Here is a 19,306-nt window from a genome sequence, read left to right on the forward strand (position 1 = left end):
TCCTGCATCACACACGCAAGCTCCTGCATTGTGGCGTTAGTGTGCCTGTTGCCTTCCACAACCGCTTGAGTCAGTTCACTCACGCGATCTGCCATGACTGAAATGTTCTTGTTCATCTTCGTCATTTGCAGGTTGATGGCTCCTATATGTCGTGCTTGCAGGTGCTGCACCCTCATCATCTGCGACTCCACACCTCCCCACACATTTGGAGTTGATGCCTCCTGTGCTGCTATGTGGCCCCTTGACCTGCGCCTTCGTGTCATTCGGACCTGTGCCTGAGGTGTGCTGGTGGTCCTCACACTAGGCTGGCTTGGGGCAGGAGCCCTTTCAGGATCCTGATCGCTCTCCGTTGTCTGAAGAGTAGGGACTGTGGCCCTGTGTCTTGGGGGTGCCTGGGATGTGCTCGGTGGTGTGACAGGTTTCGCAACGGCAGTCTCTGCAGTGGTCTGTGTGCTCTCTCCGTATTCACTGTCATCAGTGTCTACTTCTTCAGCACCTGTGGTGTGAAACAGTGCAATATGAATTTGTGTGGGTGCTAATGTTTTGCCACATTAAATTTTGTTTGCTCTTAAGTTCTCACAGTCTGTAATCACTGACTGCAATGCAGTTTTGGAACTATGGCCTCACAATGTGGAATTTTACTACCAATTTGGATCAGGAGACTACAACTTCTATGATGCATGAGAATCTCTATGTGAAATGTGGACTGGAGTTGATTACAGCTGATTGGCTTTTAATTACAGTATGTGCACAATTATGATTTACATTGATGTGTATATTTTTGTGCCTCTTACCTTGTGTACTACAGGCCGCACCGGATGTATCCAGCTGCATTACTCCCACAGCAGCTTCTGGCAGGATTGTGCCCTCCACCAGGTCCTCCAGGGCTGTGTTGTCTGGAACTGTTGAGGGTCCTCCTCCAGTGCTCTTCGCCTCCTTCAGCCTCTGTGCAATTCTCTCCTTGGCCCGGCTCTGCAGGTCATACCACCTTTTTTTCAGCTCTTCTATACTGCGGTGTGTCACAACCACAGCATTAAATTTGTTCTTGATCCGCTTCCAGATCCTTCTTTTTTCTCCCTCTGGAACTTTTAGTGAGAGCTTCCCAAAGAGCTTATCATGGCTCTTTACCACCTCTTCAATGAGGTACTCTAGTTCCCACTCACTGAATTTTAGCTTTCGCTTTCTGGCCACTACCCTCTCTTCTGCTGATGTTTGGGCCATTGTTGGTATCTGCAGGTGTCTGGAAAACAATGTATTTCTTTTCACAGCTCTCCCCCAGCACTCTACTTCCTGCTCTCACTTCCTCTGGGCACAGACTGCAGCATGGGCTGACTGACTTCCTGGTTGTGAGGTCATCAGCCTGCTCTCAATGCGACTCGGTAAAATTGCGATCTCGCTAATTGCGATCTCGCAATTTGCGATATCGCAATTAGCGAGACGGCAATTTGTGTGTTTCACAGGATTTGCGATTATTTTCGTTTTATCGCTAATATGTTTAGCGATTATTTGCGATTCTTTATTTAATCGCTATCTGCATCATGCATAGGTAATAGCGATTCCTTATTTGCGAGTCCCTAAAAATCGCAAATAAGGAATCGCTATTTTTATGATTGATGCATGGGCCTGATAGTCAATAAGACAGAAAAAGGGGACTCTTATTTTAAACACAGTGTAAACGGTCTTAGAGTACATTATGTTGACAGACAGTGGGCAATTTAAATATGTAATACAAAATAATGGAAAATAATGTTTTGGGGCACTCGTTTGTTCCTGGAGCATGGACAGCAACAGGTCTCCCAGTGCACTTTTTGCGAGCTATTCAATTATGTGAATGGTAGCATCCTGAAAAAAGAGCAGGCAGGGTTGTGAGCTTTACGGAGACAGCACTGGCATTTGTAATGAATCAGCTGTAGATGGTACGGGATGGATGGGGGGGTTGCTGCCCTCATCTTCTTGGATATGCCACCTGCATTTGACACTTTGCTGCACACAGTTCTAACTTCCTGTTGATTGGAGGCAGGTATCAGTGGCAATGCACGTGACTGGCTTGTGTCATACCCACAGGGGGCAATCAGAAGTAATCACTCCACTCGTCAACACAAAATTTTAGAATATAACCTGTGGCGTTCCCCAAGGCTCATTTCTGAGTTCCACACTGTTTAATATTTCATTTCAAATCTAGCATGCTACTGTGCTATGGTGGATACAGATCAACCTATTATAAGATGAAATTCATAGACGATGGAGGTAATGATTGTTGGCTGCACATTAACACAGAAGGCAAAAACCAAAGGAAATGATGGACGGAGTGTTGAACATTGCAAGCACTCACCCCCAGTCAACTGATCTGGGTTTAATCCATCACCGTTCTTTAGCCCACTCTGCCACCCCAGTTCAGACATGGCCATATGCAAATCAGTCTGACCCTGTGCCTCATGGGAACAGTCCAGCCCGAACTGCCAAACCATGTCTTCCCTGGACCGGAAACAAGCTTCCTATGACCGGTTTCTGGCATTTCAGCCGTCTTCAGCCAGGCTTGCTTGAATCTAGTGGCAAAGTGAGCAAGGGACTCACGTCTGAGCATACCCTGCCAACTTATGGCGAACAAAGCAAAAACCAAAGGAAATGATGGACGAAGTGTTGAACATTGCAAGCACTCACCCCCAGTCAACTGATCTGGGTTTAATCCATCACCGTTCTTTAGCCCACTCTGCCACCCCAGTTCAGACATGGCCATATGCAAATCAGTCTGACCCTGTGCCTCATGGGAACAGTCCAGCCCGAACTGCCAAACCATGTCTTCCCTGGACCGGAAACAAGCTTCCTAGGACTGGTTTCTGGCAGTTCAGCCGTCTTCAGCCAGGCTTGCTTGAATCTAGTGGCAAAGTGAGCAAGGGACTCACGTCTGAGCACACCCTGCCAACTTATGGCGAACAAAGCAAAAACCAAAGGAAATGATGGACGGAGTGTTGAACATTGCAAGCACTCACCCCCAGTCAACTGATCTGGGTTTAATCCATCACCATTCTTTAGCCCACTCTGCCACCCCAGCTCAGACATGGCCATATGCAAATCAGTCTGACCCTGTGCCTCATGGGAACAGTCCAGCCCGAACTGCCAAACCATGTCTTCCCTGGACCGGAAACAAGCTTCCTAGGACCGGTTTCTTGCATTTCAGCCGTCTTCAGCCAGGCTTGCTTGAATCTAGTGGCAAAGTGAGCAAGGGACTCACGTCTGAGCATACCCTGCCAACTTATGACGAACAAAGCAAAAACCAACGGAAATGATGGACGGAGTGTTGAACATTGCAAGCACTCACCGCCAGTCAACTGATCTGGGTTTAATCCATCACCATTCTTTAGCCCACTCTGCCACCCCAGTTCAGACATGGCCATATGCAAATCAGTCTGACCCTGTGCCTCATGGGAACAGTCCAGCCCGAACTGCCAAACCATGTCTTCCCTGGACCGGAAACAAGCTTCCTAGGACCGATTTCTGGCATTTCCGCCGTCTTCAGCCAGGCTTGCTTGAATCTAGTGGCAAAGTGAGCAAGGGACTCACGTCTGAGCATACCCTGCCAACTTATGGCGAACAAAGCAAAAACCAAAGGAAATGATGGACGGAGTGTTGAACATTGCAAGCACTCACCCCCAGTCAACTGATCTGGGTTTAATCCATCACCGTTCTTTAGCCCACTCTGCCACCCCAGTTCAGACATGGCCATATGCAAATCAGTCTGACCCTGTGCCTCATGGGAACAGTCCAGCCCGAACTGCCAAACCATGTCTTCCCTGGACCGGAAACAAGCTTCCTAGGACCGGTTTCTGGCATTTTAGCCGTCTTCAGCCAGGCTTGCTTGAATCTAGTGCCAAAGTGAGCAAGGGACTCACGTCTGAGCATACCCTGCCAACTTATGGCGAAAAAAGCAAAAACCAAAGGAAATGATGGACGGAGTGTTGAACATTGCAAGCACTCACCCCCAGTCAACTGATCTGGGTTTAATCCATCACCGTTCTTTATCCCACTCTGCCACCCCAGTTCAGACATGGCCATATGCAAATCAGTCTGACCCTGTGCCTCATGGGAACAGTCCAGCCCGAACTGCCAAACCATGTCTTCCCTGGACCGGAAACAAGCTTCCTAGGACCGGTTTCTGGCATTTTAGCCATCTTCAGCCAGGCTTGCTTGAATCTAGTGGCAAAGTGAGCAAGGGACTCACGTCTGAGCATACCCTGCCAACTTATGGCGAACAAAGGAAAAACCAAAGGAAATGATGGACGGAGTGTTGAACAGTTCGGGCTGGACTGTTCCCATGAGGCACAGGGTCAGACTGATTTGCATGTGCAGATCTGTTGACTGGGTATGAGTGTTTGATTGGTTCTGATGCTCCGTCCATCACCATCCCCTTTTGTACCGCTTTGTTCGCCATAAGTTGGCAGGGTATGCTCAGACGTGAGTCCCTTGCTCACTTTGCCACTGGATTCAAGCAAGCCTGGCTGAAGACTGCTGAAATGCCAGAAACCGGTCCTAGGAAGCTTGTTTCCGGTCTAGGGAAGGCATGGCTTGGCAGTTCGGGCTGGACTGTTCCCATGAGGCACAGGGTCAGACTGATTTGCATATGGCCATGTCTGAACTGGGGTGGCAGAGTGGGCTAAAGAACGGTGATGGATCCAACCCAGATCTGTTGACTGGGTGTGAGTGTTTGATTGGTTCTGATGCTCCGTCCATCACCACCCCCTTTTGTACCGCTTTGTTCGCCATAAGTTGGCAGGGTATGCACAGACGTGAGTCCCTTGCTAACTTTGCCACTGGATTCAAGCAAGCCTGGCTGAAGACGGCTGAAATGCCAGAAACCGGTCCTAGGAAGCTTGTTTCCGGTCCAGGGAAGGCATGTCTTGGCAGTTCGGGCTGGACTGTTCCCATGAGGCACAGGGTCAGACTGATTTTCATATGGCCATGTCTGAACTGGGGTGGCAGAGTGGGCTAAAGAACGGTGATGGATCAAACCCAGATCTGTTGACTGGATGTGAGTGTTTGATTGGTTCTGATGCTCCGCCCATCACCACCCCCTTTTGTACTGCATTAACACAGAAGGATCATTGTTCTGGTGACTTTTGGCACATGCTCTAGGCCATTGCCAGGTAGGAGTGAACAAGGTGTGCAATCTAGGCTTTATTTTAGACAATAAGCTAGATTGTTCAGCTCATAATGTTATTGTGCTCATATTTCTTTTATCTGAAAGTATTTTGTAAGAATCTAACTTCCTTGCCCTCTAAATACCCGGTTTCAGTTATATGGGTAATCAAAGCTTCACAGTTGGACTAATATAGTGCACTTTACTGAGCATTATCTTAATATCAAGCTCAAAATCTCCAAAAAATTGAAACTTTGGTAGCCAGGATTCATTTGGAACTGCCATGTTGGATACCCATATCTGAATATCTGAGATAGCTTCACTGGCTGACTATTGACCAGTTAGTTTGCCACATAGTGGTTTATGGAAATAGCCCTTCCTTCATAAATAAGATAATTACTCATTGTATTTGTAGCAATCTACATTCAGCTTCTAAAGCAGGGGTCTCCAACCTTTGTTGTAATGAAAGCTACTTATGTTCAATGAAAATCATCCTGAGCTACTAATATTATAAGAGATGTAATAGTGTCCACATCAGCCAAGATTACATTAGTGGCCACCATATAGAAGATTACCAACAGTGTTCACCTCAGTGCACCAGGCACAGGTGCCAGCGGTAATGTTAAAAATGCTTGGTAAATGTGGCATGGTTCTACATGGGGAATACATAACAGCGTTAGTTGCAATGCCCCAGGCATCAAGTTAATAATATCAGTAATAGGTTTCCCCAATACCAGATGATGTATTATTCATTTTATTTCATCTATTTTTTAGCTTTAAATATATTTAGAAAATTCAACCATTTTCTCCAAACACCAGCTTATGATTTCTGAAAATGCACACATATTCATCTCAAATACACTTTTAAATTTTGGTATTCATATGTTAATACAACCAAGCAAAAGCTTCTAATGTAGTAGGGTGGGCTGTACACAGGAGAACTACATACAGGTAACATACAGGTAGCTGGCGAGCTGCTAGTACCTCGCCAGCTACTCGTTCGAGAACTCTGTTCTAAGGGACCGCTATCTGTCCCCAAATTTCTTAAATGTGAGTATGGCAGTGGATTGCTTTCCTTTGCTGCAGTCATGTTATTGAATGACCTACCTCAGTCATTCCATTTCATCGAGGATCATTTATCCTTTGGGAAATCATTGAAAATCTGGCTTTTTTTGTCATATAATAATCTGATTCCTGCTAAATACTGTAAGGATTCAGCTTAGTGCCAGGACGCTCGTTAGGATAACAGAGCACTCTATAAATAAATAAATTAATTAAAAGAAATACGTAAACATTGTAATTTTTTATTAGAACATGTGATATCCATAGGCAGCTGTTATGGGACGATAGAGTAGTGATATGGGTTGAAACTGCAATAAGGCTTAACTCAGATATTAATTATGAATCTCCTGAGTAGATATCGACCGGTTAGGAGCCACACAAAATGCATAATTTTTGTACAGTGTACAGCTGTCTGACTTACAATTATTTATCACAAGTACATGGCACAAAAAGAAAAAATACCAACGCTTAAATGTGGAGGCCGTGTGCTTGCAATTAAAAAATGTAATAAAAAAAACAATAACTTTAACAAATAAATTTAACAGAATAGCAGGCAGGTAGGTGTACTTAGAATAGACATGGAAAACTTCAATTTTAATACATATCACACGAAAATGGGATTTTTATTGGGGCAACCAAAGTTTAGGACAACTACAAACATAAAAGGATAAGGAATAATAAAAATGAAAAAGTAATGCTTCGGCTCACCAGCTTTGGCATGGAAGTGCAGTTCTTTTTAGGCAGGTGTATATGTCATCAGGAATGTGGCAACACACACAGTGCAGGAGAAATAATGGCAGAAGTAGTGACTCATTGCCTTAGGCTGTGGTGAGTGAAAGGGGGAAAAATCAATCTGATTGACACCTGAACAGACCAAAAGATGGAGAGGGCTGATCCAGAGCCCCCTCATTGAGGGCCTCCTTTATGAAGCCTCTTGCGCCATCCGAACGTCACTTTTTATGATGTTCCATGACGCAGGAGCCTGCTCCATATTTACGAAGCTGCACTAAGCCACTTTTTTGGCTTAACGCTGCCTCGTAAATATTGCCCCCTTTAACGTAATTTTCTGTGTTAAAGGGGCGTGCAATAGGTGTTGCTGGGGGTGTTCCCAGCTACATCCATGGCATTTTGACACTGCCCCAGAGTTACGAGAAATTGTGAATCTGAGGCAGCGCCGAAAACGTAGCCTCCCCAAGGGAGGCGTAAGGGAGGCAGAGGCACAACGAGGACAAATACCTTTATTTCTCCTCGTTTTTCTTTTTCTATGTGTGCTGCATTCTGTAGCACACATAGAAAAATGAAAAAGCCTCTTGTGATTGTTTTTGTTAGGAAGGTTTCCCTTCCTGCACAAAAACAATCATCCCCTTAATGCTGGCACCCTTGCACCATGGTGCAAAGGTCCCTGCATTGGCACACAGCAGTCCATTGTGCGCAGGGGAAAAGGGCAGGAATGCGCCGTATCTCATGGATACGGTGCATTCCTGCCCTTTTCTTTTACCGTAGGGCAGCGCAGCAGAGAGGCCTGCGGAGCTGCCCTACGGAAAAACCTCATAAATGAGGTCCTGAATGTATATTTGTATGGATATTTTGCATGTTAATTTTTTGATTGCATGAGGCTGGTGAGACAAGTAAAACTGTCTGTAGAACATGTCTTTTCAATTATGGTGGTCTCAATTTGGAACTCTATTAGCCAGTGTAACCCATAGAACATGTACAATCAGGATTTCCGTGCATTGGAAACTCCTTAGAAGTGCATTCACTACTTAAATAGAATGCTAGATAGCCAACTATTTGGTGTCACAGTGTTTCCTTATAACCCAATATTTATGTCTATATATGGACTTAGGGTGATAACTCTGTTTCACTGCCCGCAATGAAGTCTAGATATAGCATGGCATAGTGGAGCCGCTACAACGTATGATTATGATATTGAGAGTATAAGACCTAACTTTTCCCAAGATATCCCTCCTGGTAATCAGTCACTCTGTAAAATAAGGATGTGCCAGGGCAAGAAATGCAAGTTAATTGACTATATTCACCTAATGAACAATTCCAACCTTAAACTAGTCAGTAGCATTAGTCAAGATTGTGTCATCCATTAATTATAGAATTGTGGGTCATAAAATGGTACATTACAATCAAGACTACACAGAAAAGAAACTGCTACGACTTCAGTTTTACAGGCCACCAATGGACCTCCTGGCCCTCAAATCAGAAATATCCCTAAATAAGAATGTTGGCAAATCAAAATAAATTGCTCTGAACAACCAGCTTTCCAAGAAAAAGTACAGGAATATATCTCACGATTTCAGACATGAGAGTACTCGACCACCACACTTCAGAAAGTCTTTAAAGAAACTGAAATCATGGATCAAAGAACTCTTTCAGGAAAATAGGAGAAATCATGGCTCCGAAAAAAAATCATAATGTTCATCACAACCTGCAATGAGTCACATGGAGATGTCTGCAATATGCCTACTAGACACTGGCATTTGTTGCAATAGGAGCCTATGCTAAATCAAATCCTCAGGTATAAACCATAAATTACCTACAGAAAGCAAGAAATCACAAACAACTGGCCATATCTTCAGAAGGCAACACATTGTAATGCAACTACAGTTTTAACATATTTTCCAACAAAACCTGCAACTATGGGTTTTACACTTAGCTACAATGCTCGGTTTATAAATCGGGTCTCAACAATAGAAGGCAATTTAAAAATCACAGAAAACATAGATATGACATCAAATGTTTGACTAACCACTTAACCCTTTTTAGAATGTACATCATGTACTGTCCATGTTTTCAAGCATATGTAAGTAGTAACACAAGATATCCGAAGATACGATTCCAGGAAAACTAAAGAGCACCAAACAAATTGGATTCAGGAAATCGCTTAACAGACCACTACAAACAGCTTCAGAAGAACATCACATTTACCTTCCCTGGTATGTAAAATATAAAGCAAAACAAATGTGGCCAGGACAGAGAGCTATTGGTACGGAAACAAGAGATTTTGGGGATTATGAAGCTACAGACAGTAGAACATGGCATGAACCAAGATGCTGAAACCTTCTCCTACATCACTCCTAAAGTGAGGAACGACCTGCCTCTACACATACGAGACTCCTCCCCGCGTCTTGAAGGCCACAAGAAGCTAAAGACCTGGCTTTTCGAGCAGTCCTACTAGGCCCTAGTTGTGGCTAGACTCACACCTGCTCAGCACCAGGACACCCTCCTGGGTGATAGTGCACGCTACAAATCTGCATAACATGCATCTCACTTCTCTGAAACCATCTCTGGAATCCGTGTGCTCTTTCTGCACAGCACAAAATGTAAACACCTTTGCCATCTGCACTCTATTCATTTTATATGTTTTCATAACCTACATTAGTTCCTGTGGCTTTTATTGTGATGTACCCTCTTCTCGTGTACACACCAGACCTGACCCCGTCTTTAACGAATTATGTAAATATTCATATCTTCAAATCATAATGAATGTGAACTCATGACCCGACCCAAAGGGCCATCATCTATTGACCACGTATATTTGGCAGAGACACTCCAGTAGCTGCCTCGTGTATATTTGACCTTGTTAACATTTTCTCCACAAAAGTGCATCTTTTTGATCAACTCCCATTTTTGAATGAGCATGTATGCCTACCCACTGGGCCTCTGACCTTTTACATTTACGCACAGTCCGATGTCTTCCCAGTGCCCTGCCCCATAGCCTACTTTGTGTACAATTATTGGTACCGGTCCATGGTCGCTCTTGTTCTTACCGCACGTGGACTTCATACATATGCATTTTTAACCTCAGAACTTCTTTCACGCTACAGATCAATTTGGATAATTTTGATCGACTGGGATGTATAAATTCATACTTGCAGGTAAACTCTTTTGGTGATGTTTTCCTTATCAAGGTGACCTCCGTTCACACACATGTTTATACGGTTCTATGGACACCTACGCCCTCAAGCCTCACAGCGATTTTTACATTAATATTTTCATCTCACGAGCCAAATCCAGCAGATCGACGATTTTAGATTGGTGAATTCTCTCTTTCTGCTTACTCCTTTGATAAAGTTAATTGGCAGTCATCAAATCAAGGATCACCTAGTATGTGGCACGCACCTTGTTTTTTTTTTTCTAAAGCATGCCCCGCTGTTTTACTGGCCAGACGTGATCTGAATCCTTGTTTGATTTACTAAATGGTTTTCCTAGACCATCTTGTGGTTTAAGTTGTACTTTACAAGAATTTCTTAAGACGGGCACTCTTTTTTCGTCTACTCAATATGCCAAGGTTAGGGGTGTAATTCAGCTACTCATGAGGAAACCTTGTCCTCCGCGTCTTGCAATGGTGTTGAACAGCAATTGTACTACTGTTTACCTGTTTCAAAAATAAGCTTATCGAGCACTCTCTTTCAAGAGCAATGCTACACTGCCCTCTTGTGGATGGTTTAAAAATGTATGGACTGTGTGGAAATCCTCATTGTGGAAAACAAAAACGTGACAGGCGGAAAGCTTAATTTAATCTCAGCCTCCTGGGGACCGTATGTCCCTACTCATGTATTTTATTGCCTAGTATGCCACCTCTGGACAAAGACTGTGGTCCCAGAGTACTTTCCGCTAGCTGAAATTAATTCAAGCAGTCCATTTATTACATTTTGTTGTCCTCAGAGCAGCAAGTATGCCCAGTCGTGGGACAGTGCCATCGGACTCAGGCTGCACCCTACTGATGAGGTCCAAACAGGCTGAAACCCGAGGTTGCCTGTGTTCCTGCTCACAGGGGACCTGGCCTGGCAGTTCGTCTGGACTGTTCCTATTGGAGCAGGACCAAGTCATATTTGTATTGTTCATGTCTGAGGTGGAATGGTGAACAAAAAATGATGGACTGGATTGACAGAGTAATTACCAGTGGTTGGAATAAATTAAAGCAATCCACCCATAATTTTTTGTTGCCCTCAATCTCATTAACAACAGAAAACAATGCGTAGTAATTAAGTCCTCAAAGTGACTTCAGCTGCATCCACCCCGTCATGTATCTTTTAAAGCCAGAAGCCAGCCACATAGTGTTATGATGAACAGGAGCTGCTCTGTCCAATAAGTGTCTTCACAAAGTAAGTAGACAGAGAAGAATCCAGAACAAAGTGCAGCGACAGTGATCTGAAATTACCGTTTACACACTTGCAAACCCTACAGATTTAGGAAATAGGCTACGATTTTTGTTTTTTGGGCACTATAAATGGCAGATTTCAGTATTGGGGTCAAACAGTAGATGACCTCAGGAACACAAAGGTTCTTTTGTGGCTGAAGAGCAAATGTGCATCCGAAGTAGCAAGGAATTGGAGCCACTGGTTCAGGGGCATGCGCAATACTAAGTTTGTGATGGACAGTGGGGCGTCGCTAAATTACATCCCAGTGACAGAGTACAGGAAGATGAACCCTCGCCCCCGACTGAGCCCTGCAGACGTCCGTGTCTACACCTGGATGTCCAGGAAGCCACTTCCGTGCCTTGGGAAGTTTCCAACAATACTGAGACACCAAACAACATCTGTCCCAGCTGTGATACATGTCATAGAAGGGCCGGAGGCGGACTGTCTCCTCAGCCTGCCGACGGCCGAACGACTAAGACTGGTAGAAATTCTTTACCGCGTCACCAACGACAGCGACATTATCCACAAATTCCCGAAACTATTCACAGGACTCGGAAAAATGAACAGGGGCCAGATCCGCCTCCACATCGATGAACAGGTCCGACCTGTGGCCCAACATCCTCGGAAGGTTCCTTTCCACCTTCAGCAGGCCGTGGAAGACGAACTGCAAGACCTACTGAAAGCTGACATCATTGAGCGTACAGAAGGCCCCACGCCGTGGGTGTCACCAGTGGTGATTGTCCCAAAGAAAGGAACTCCGGGAAAAGTCCGGCTATGTGTGGACATGCGCATGCCCAACACAGCCATTGAGAGAGAGCGCCACCCAGGGCCCCACTTGAGTGACATGATAGCCGCACTCAATGGTGCGCGAGTGTTTTCCAAACTAGACCTTAACAAAGGGTACCATCAACTGGAACTCCACGAAGGCTCTCGGTATATTACAACGTTTGCAACGCACCTGGGGCTGTTCAGATACAAAAGGTTAAACTTCGGCATATCATCAGCTGCCGAGATATTCCAAGAAGCCATCCGGCAAACTATTCATCATATCCCCAACACACTGAACTACAGTGACGACATCCTAGTGTATGGGGCAAACATCCAAACTCATGACACAGCCCTAGACCGAGTCTGCCATGCCCTTTTGGAAGCAAATTTAACACTCAACAAAGAGAAATGCGAGTTCCATCAAGCAAAACTGAAGTTCTTTGGGCACATCTTTTCCGGGGCGGGGATGAAGCCTGACCCAGACAAAGTGAGCACATTGAACGACACCAAGAGCCCACGAGATGTCAGCGATGTGCGATCCTTCCTGGGCATGGCGAGCTACTGCTCACGGTACATTGAGGACTACGCCACTCTCAGTCACCCCCTCCGAAGGCTGACCAAGCAAGGACAGACATTTGAGTGGACTCCAGAGTGTGAGCGAGCATTTCAGGACATTAAACAAGCCATAGGAAAAGCTGACAGTTTGGCATACTTCAGCCCGGACTGCAAGACCGAATTTCACAGTGGACGCAAGCCCCGTCGGTCTAGGTGCCATCCTAGCTCAATACGATAAGGACACTGACCAGCGTCACATAGTGGCCCATGCCAGCCGAAGCCTTTCCGACACCGAGAAGGCCTACTCCCAACCCGAGAAGGAGAGCCTCGCGGTAGTGTGGGCCTGTGAGCACTTTCACGTGTTCATATATGGAAAGCACTTCACCATGGTGACGGACCACCAAGCGCTCGTCACCATCTTTGGGAACCCGCGCTCCAAAATGCCACCTCGCATCGAACGCTGGGGACTGCGTCTGCAAGAATACACATTCACCATTGTCCACAAACCGGGGAAGTCAGCCAATCCAGCCGACTATATGTCACGACACCCCGAAGCCCACCAACGTCCCGCACCATCTGTAGCTGAAGAGTATATTCACTTCGTAGTGGACCAGGCGCGGCCGCCGGCTGTTCCTTTAGAGGTCATCCAACAAGCCACCTCGCAGGATGAGCTGCTACAAAGGGTGATCCGTAGGGCACAAACACATCGGTGGCGACATGACGATACACCTGAAGAGAGTGATCCGATAAGGCGTCAAGAGCTGCAGGCGTTCAGGAACGTGAGCGAGGAACTATCCATCACCACGGAGGGCCTGCTCCTGAGAGACCACCGGATCGTCATCCCACAGCAACTGCATCAGGGAGTCATTAATCTGGCTCATGAGAGTCATCGAGGCGTGGTTGCGACCAAGAGGGCCCTTCGCGAGCGTGTCTGGTTCCCGTTTCTCGACAAAATGGTAGAACTTACCCTTAAAGACTGTCCGCAGTGCCAAGTAGTAGGGCGTGGTGATCCCCCGGCCCCGCTTCAAATGTCACCACTACCATCGGGAGTGTGGCAGGAACTAGCCATGGATTTCTACGGTCCCATGCAGTCGGGCAAGTATGTGCTGGTGATAGTTGACGAATATTCGAGATTCCCCATTGCCCGATTTGTCCCTTCCACCGGAGCAGCTGCCACGCTCACCGTCCTAGACGAAGTGTTCGCAGCCTGGGGAGTACCCAAGGTGTTGAAAACGGACAATGGTCCTCCGTTCAATGGGCAGGAGTTCAGCGACTTCATGAAACTAATGGATGTTCGACACCGGCGAATAACACCATTATGGCCACAGGCCAACGGCACTGTCGAGAGGTTCATGGCCACTCTCAAGAAAACATTCCAGCAAGCAGTGCTTGACAGAAGAGATCTACAAACGGCCCTCAATGACGTGCTCCGCTCACACCGAACGACGCCTCATGCCACCACAGGCAAATGTCCAGCAACACTCATGCTGGGGCGCCCCGTTCGGACACGGATACCCACCTGGGAAGGAGCCCTACGACCGGTATCCCCAAGTCGCATCCATCGAGAAATGGTGGTTACTGATAGGGCCCGCAAAGAAGGCATGAAAACATATGCTGACGGCCGGAGATGAGCTCGGTCGCTCTCTTTCCGAGAAGGAGACTGTGTGGTGGTTAAGCAGGAACAGTGCAAGAAAACGGACAGTAGGTTTAGAGCGGAGCCCCTGACAGTCACTCGACAGAAAGGAACCATGCTGACGGCAGAATCAGACAATAGGCGCATCACTCGAAATGTGTCTCACTTTCAAAGATGCAGCTCTGCTCTGCAGGAAGCGCTTGAGTCGCGGACAGCGTCACCAAGAACTGAACAGACTGAGAAGCGACGTGAAACTACCACTGACCTGGTGGAGGGAAATGGAGACAACCCCACCGCGGTAGCAGAAGGCCGGTCTCTCAGACCACGACAGACAATTCGCCAGCCACAACGGCTAATTGAAGAGATGTAAATATTTTGTGAGTTGTTTTGTTAACAAAGGGGGAGATGTACTGTTGTGCGGTCTAGTAGTGGAAGGGGCGGAGCAGGGGAGGAGCAAGGGGAAGAGGAGGCGCGAGGAAAGGAAAGGGCAGTTAGAGTAGGGACGGCGAGTAAGACGGCAGGAATAAAGAGCTGATGAAGAAAGTACAGTGTCTGTCGTCCTTGGGGGGCCGCAGCTAAACACGACACAGGGAAGCTTAAAAATAAAGAAAAAGACAGACTCCCCTTGGCAATGTAAAAACAGCTCTTTGGTGTCACGGCAGGGAGAGCGACCATCCCCACACAGGTAAACAGCCAGTCTCACTTTGTTGCTTTACACACAGCTATTTTTATACAAAGTCAGACAATGCTTCTTACAAAAGTTCAAACATTAAGTTAATGAAAAAGTTACACATTGGTTACTATACATGAAGTCACCTGTGACCCTAAACTTTAACCACATTCTCTATAAATCTTTTATTGCAGTTATAACAATGCGTAACAAACTATTATTCTACTTTTGAATGCATGTGTATTTGGGTTGAATGCATGTGTATTTGGGTGTGTGCATTATCACTGTGCTCCTAAGACTTATCAGGTTCTGTGTGTTCTTGGCTAATTCAATCTCCTGCTCTATTGTCTAATCATGTTTCAATGTATTGAAAACACAGGATACATGCCGGTATGCCTGTGTGCTAAAGTCATAAATTCCTTCAAGCTTGCTGAACACGAGTTTTCCTTTAACTACCACCTTACAGGTCCTCAAGTGAACTCTTCGCCTCTTTCTCATCAGTACAAGTTTTTGGCCTGCCCTGCTCTTTCACCACGTACAGCTGCGTGACGCACTCTGCTGTTGTCTGCTGTTTCGCCGCGTTTTCATATTTCATTTTTTCCATAACAATACCATTTGTGTTCATACCATCAAATAAATTCCAAGCACTAATTATTGTAAAAAATATAATCAGATTTTTTTCTTCAATCTTCTTTTTGTCATATAACAAACAATATGTCAGCCCAACCAATGTGTTTCGTCCCTTAAAAAGAATATCAATTATGGGTAAGACTCTTCCTGGTATCAAACATCCTTTGACATTTATTATCTTCAAAGGAGTAATACAGACGCAGCACCCGCTATTCTAACTGGCAGCATTATGATACCAAGAAGAGTCGTACTGCTGGTATTTCACTTGACTTTGACACCCCTTTCCCAGGCAAGCCTTGAAGTTTTCCAACCATGGTCTAGTAGGACAACTGCATCGAAAGCAATCTTGTTTGCTACATTACAAAGAGATCTTCTGACATTTGCCTATGTTGTGCTTCCCATTTCAGGGTGTTCCTATATTTCCACCACTTTGCATAGGTTGAGATGTATTATTAGATTTTTCTGAAATAGATCACGGGGAATATCCTCTGTAAAGTACAATGGATCTAGAAGCAGTAGTCAAATGTTGTTCCTGCCTTCTTTCATTCTTATAATAGCCAATTTGATCCACCAGATCTACTAAAAGAGTACATGTACGGAGCACTGGGTATCTTGTAAATTCATCTTTTACATCATCTAACAAATCTGCAGTGGAAGGGAGCTACTAATGTTTGATCATTTCAACCTGATGATGTGCCTATTTGAAGAGTTACATAAGTAACTAAGTCTGGATTTTTTGTCATAGGCCTAGTTATTACTCTTCACATGACTGTTGGCCTCTGAAAATCACGCAGAATTCTTTCTCGAAGTCAGAAAAAGTTGAAAATAATACATGTTAAAGCATTGGCTAGAAGAGGAGCTCCCCTATAAAGCAGCATTCAATTTCCAAGTACATAAGCATTTTTAGATTAATCTGAAGAAACATCTTCTGCACTGAAAATAATTTGCATAATGTATTCATTTACAAATATTTTATATTTTTGAGCAGCACCATCAAACTTCTGTGAAGGGACAAAGCCATCGAACACCAAGAAAATCCAACATGTCATACCTGAACGTCTTTAACCTCTTCAGCACTGCGCGGATTCCCGCGCAGTGCTGAAAGATCTGAGCGTGGGCGGGGCCATGACGGAACGGTTCCGTCATAAGCACAGCCCAACCGGCGTGCATGACGGAACCGTTCCGTCAACGGCATCGAAGAGGTTAAGCTCTGTCTTAAGGGAATCGTTTTGCATCCCAAGGATTGTGCTTTATATCACAATTCTACAGTTTCCTACATTTTGCAAGCTGGCCCTAGCACACCCAGAAGTCTTCACAATCGGTCAAACTCATGATAGAAGCAGTTCAGCAGCCCCCAGTGATAGGCAGCAAATACCTCTTGCTAGATAATAGGCGGTCTGCTGCCTCCGGGTGATTGTTGCCAAAAGGAGAAGCCCAAAAACAGAGCAAATTGGTATGATGAATCATAGTTTGCAAATGCTTCTTCAAAGGAATCATTATTTCATAGGTTACAGGATGATCCAATGGAAGAAAATGTCTTCTGGAGATGGAAGATACATCGAGATTCTAGGAGTATAACTATCTCAAATATAGCTGGGAAGCACAACAGGAATTCTAAAAATACAGGCATGAGGAAGACAACAAAAATGTAGAAATGTGCGGCAAATCAGTACAGACAAACAGGAAGTAGGCCTGGGGACTAGAGTGAAAGACTAGATTAACTCCAGAACTTGAAGCTTCTTTATGGTTGATGAGGAAACAGTTGTGAAGTAATTCATTAAGTATGGGTTAACTTCCTTTTATCGATCCTCAGAGCATTGAGCATACACAGTATCATGGAACTGGAGCCACTGCTTCAGGGTGCCTGTTCCCAAAGACCTGCACAACCTTCTTGAACATGCTTTATAGTTTGCACAAGAATTGTCATTGAAGAACAAGTTGCTTACCTTCGGTAACGTATTATCTGGTGGAGACACAGTCTAGCCACAGATTCCTTAACTCTTGAAGTCTCCCAAGGCGTCAGACTGGATTCAGAAAGTTTTCAGCAGTACCTCTGCGCACCGGGGACGACGCAGTACGGCTCCGTGATGACATCAACTCCTGTTGTGAACGATAATAGACCCATAAAATCCCCTCTGGCACGCAGACTTCAGTTTCTTCTGTGAAACCTTCCGCTCCAGAACACGGAGCCACTACAGAAACTGGCTGTGGGACCAGTATGCCAAAAAAGATCAATATATCTTTAAAAACCTAAAAAGAAAATGGAAATAAATGGCATGACCATAACGAGGCAAGGCCCATAAGGAAAGACCAAACAGCCTGCCCAATCAATCATACCCAAAGGTATGACAATATAAAGGAATAAGATTTAATGGACCATTGAATCACACAATTACATGAAACAGCCAACACTGGTATATAAAATCAGTACTGAAAAAGGAATATATTCACTACACTACAGATCGTTCTCAGAGTGGGAAGGATGGGTAGGGCGTTAAGGAGTCTGCAGCTTGACTATCTCTTCCAGGTAATACGTTACTGAAGGTAAGTATCTTGCTCATCTGATAGAGACGTCCAGCCACAGATTCCTTAACTTCTGAATTAAATACTATAGATATACCCACTCGGAGGAGGGTCTGCAAACTAATCCTACAAATGTTCCTAAAGAGAATTAGCCACATCTCCTTGTGTTTGCTTTGTTTACACTAAGTTGGCATGGTATGCCCAGATGTGGGTCCTTTGCTCACTTTGCCACTGGATTCAAGTTAGCCTGGCTGATGAGGGCTGTCAGCCCGAAACCGGTCTCAGGATGCTTGTTTCCAGTCCAGACAAGACATGGCTTGGCAGTTCGGGCTGGACTGTTCCCATGAGGCGCAGGGTCAAGACTGATTTGCATATAGCTGTGTCTGAACTGGGGAGACGAAGTGAGCTAAAGAACGATGATGGATTCAACTCAGATCTGTGACTGGGGGTGAGTGTCTGAAAAGTTTCAGCGCTTCGGCCATCATCTCCTTATGTTTGCTTTGTTTGCCCTAAGTTGGCAGGGTATGCCCAGACGTGGGTCCCTTGCTCACTTTGCCACTGGATTCAAGCTAGCCTGGCTGATGAGGGCTGTCTGCCCGAAACCCATCCCAGGATGATTGTTTCCGGTCCAGGGAAGACATGGCTTGGTGTAATCAAAAGAGGGACTTGTCTATGCCCTAACAAAGTTAGGCCCTTTGAGAAAGAAAAAATCCAGTATCTCCTATACAACTCAAGTATAGGGTCAAATTTAAATAACATAACAGAGAAAGAGTAATTAAGGCTCTGTATCACTTCTACTATCTCAGAAGCATCTCAATGCTGAATCAGCCTGAGCCCCAAAAAGATGGGTGCCGTCAAAGGGGCATATCTACCAAAGTCGCCTGTACAGCCTTTGAAAAACCTGAAGTTCCTAACCATGCATGACGAAGGACCGCCAACGAAGATACCCCGGCCCTGCCTACTGAATCAGTAGTATCCATGCCACATCTTATTATCAGCTTAGTTGCCTGTTGGCCATCTCTCATCAGGTTTTCAATATTAGAACGGAGGTTATACGGAAGTGATGGCAACATAGTCTGCAAGGTATCCCAATAAGTGTGGGAAAACCGTCCAGAAACACAAGACGTGTTGGTGGACCTTAATGTAGATCTAGCAGAAGCGAAGATGTGTTTTCC

The sequence above is a fragment of the Triturus cristatus genome, chromosome 5_2, assembly GCF_964204655.1.
Source record: "Triturus cristatus chromosome 5_2, aTriCri1.1, whole genome shotgun sequence".
NCBI lineage: Eukaryota > Metazoa > Chordata > Amphibia > Caudata > Salamandridae > Triturus > Triturus cristatus.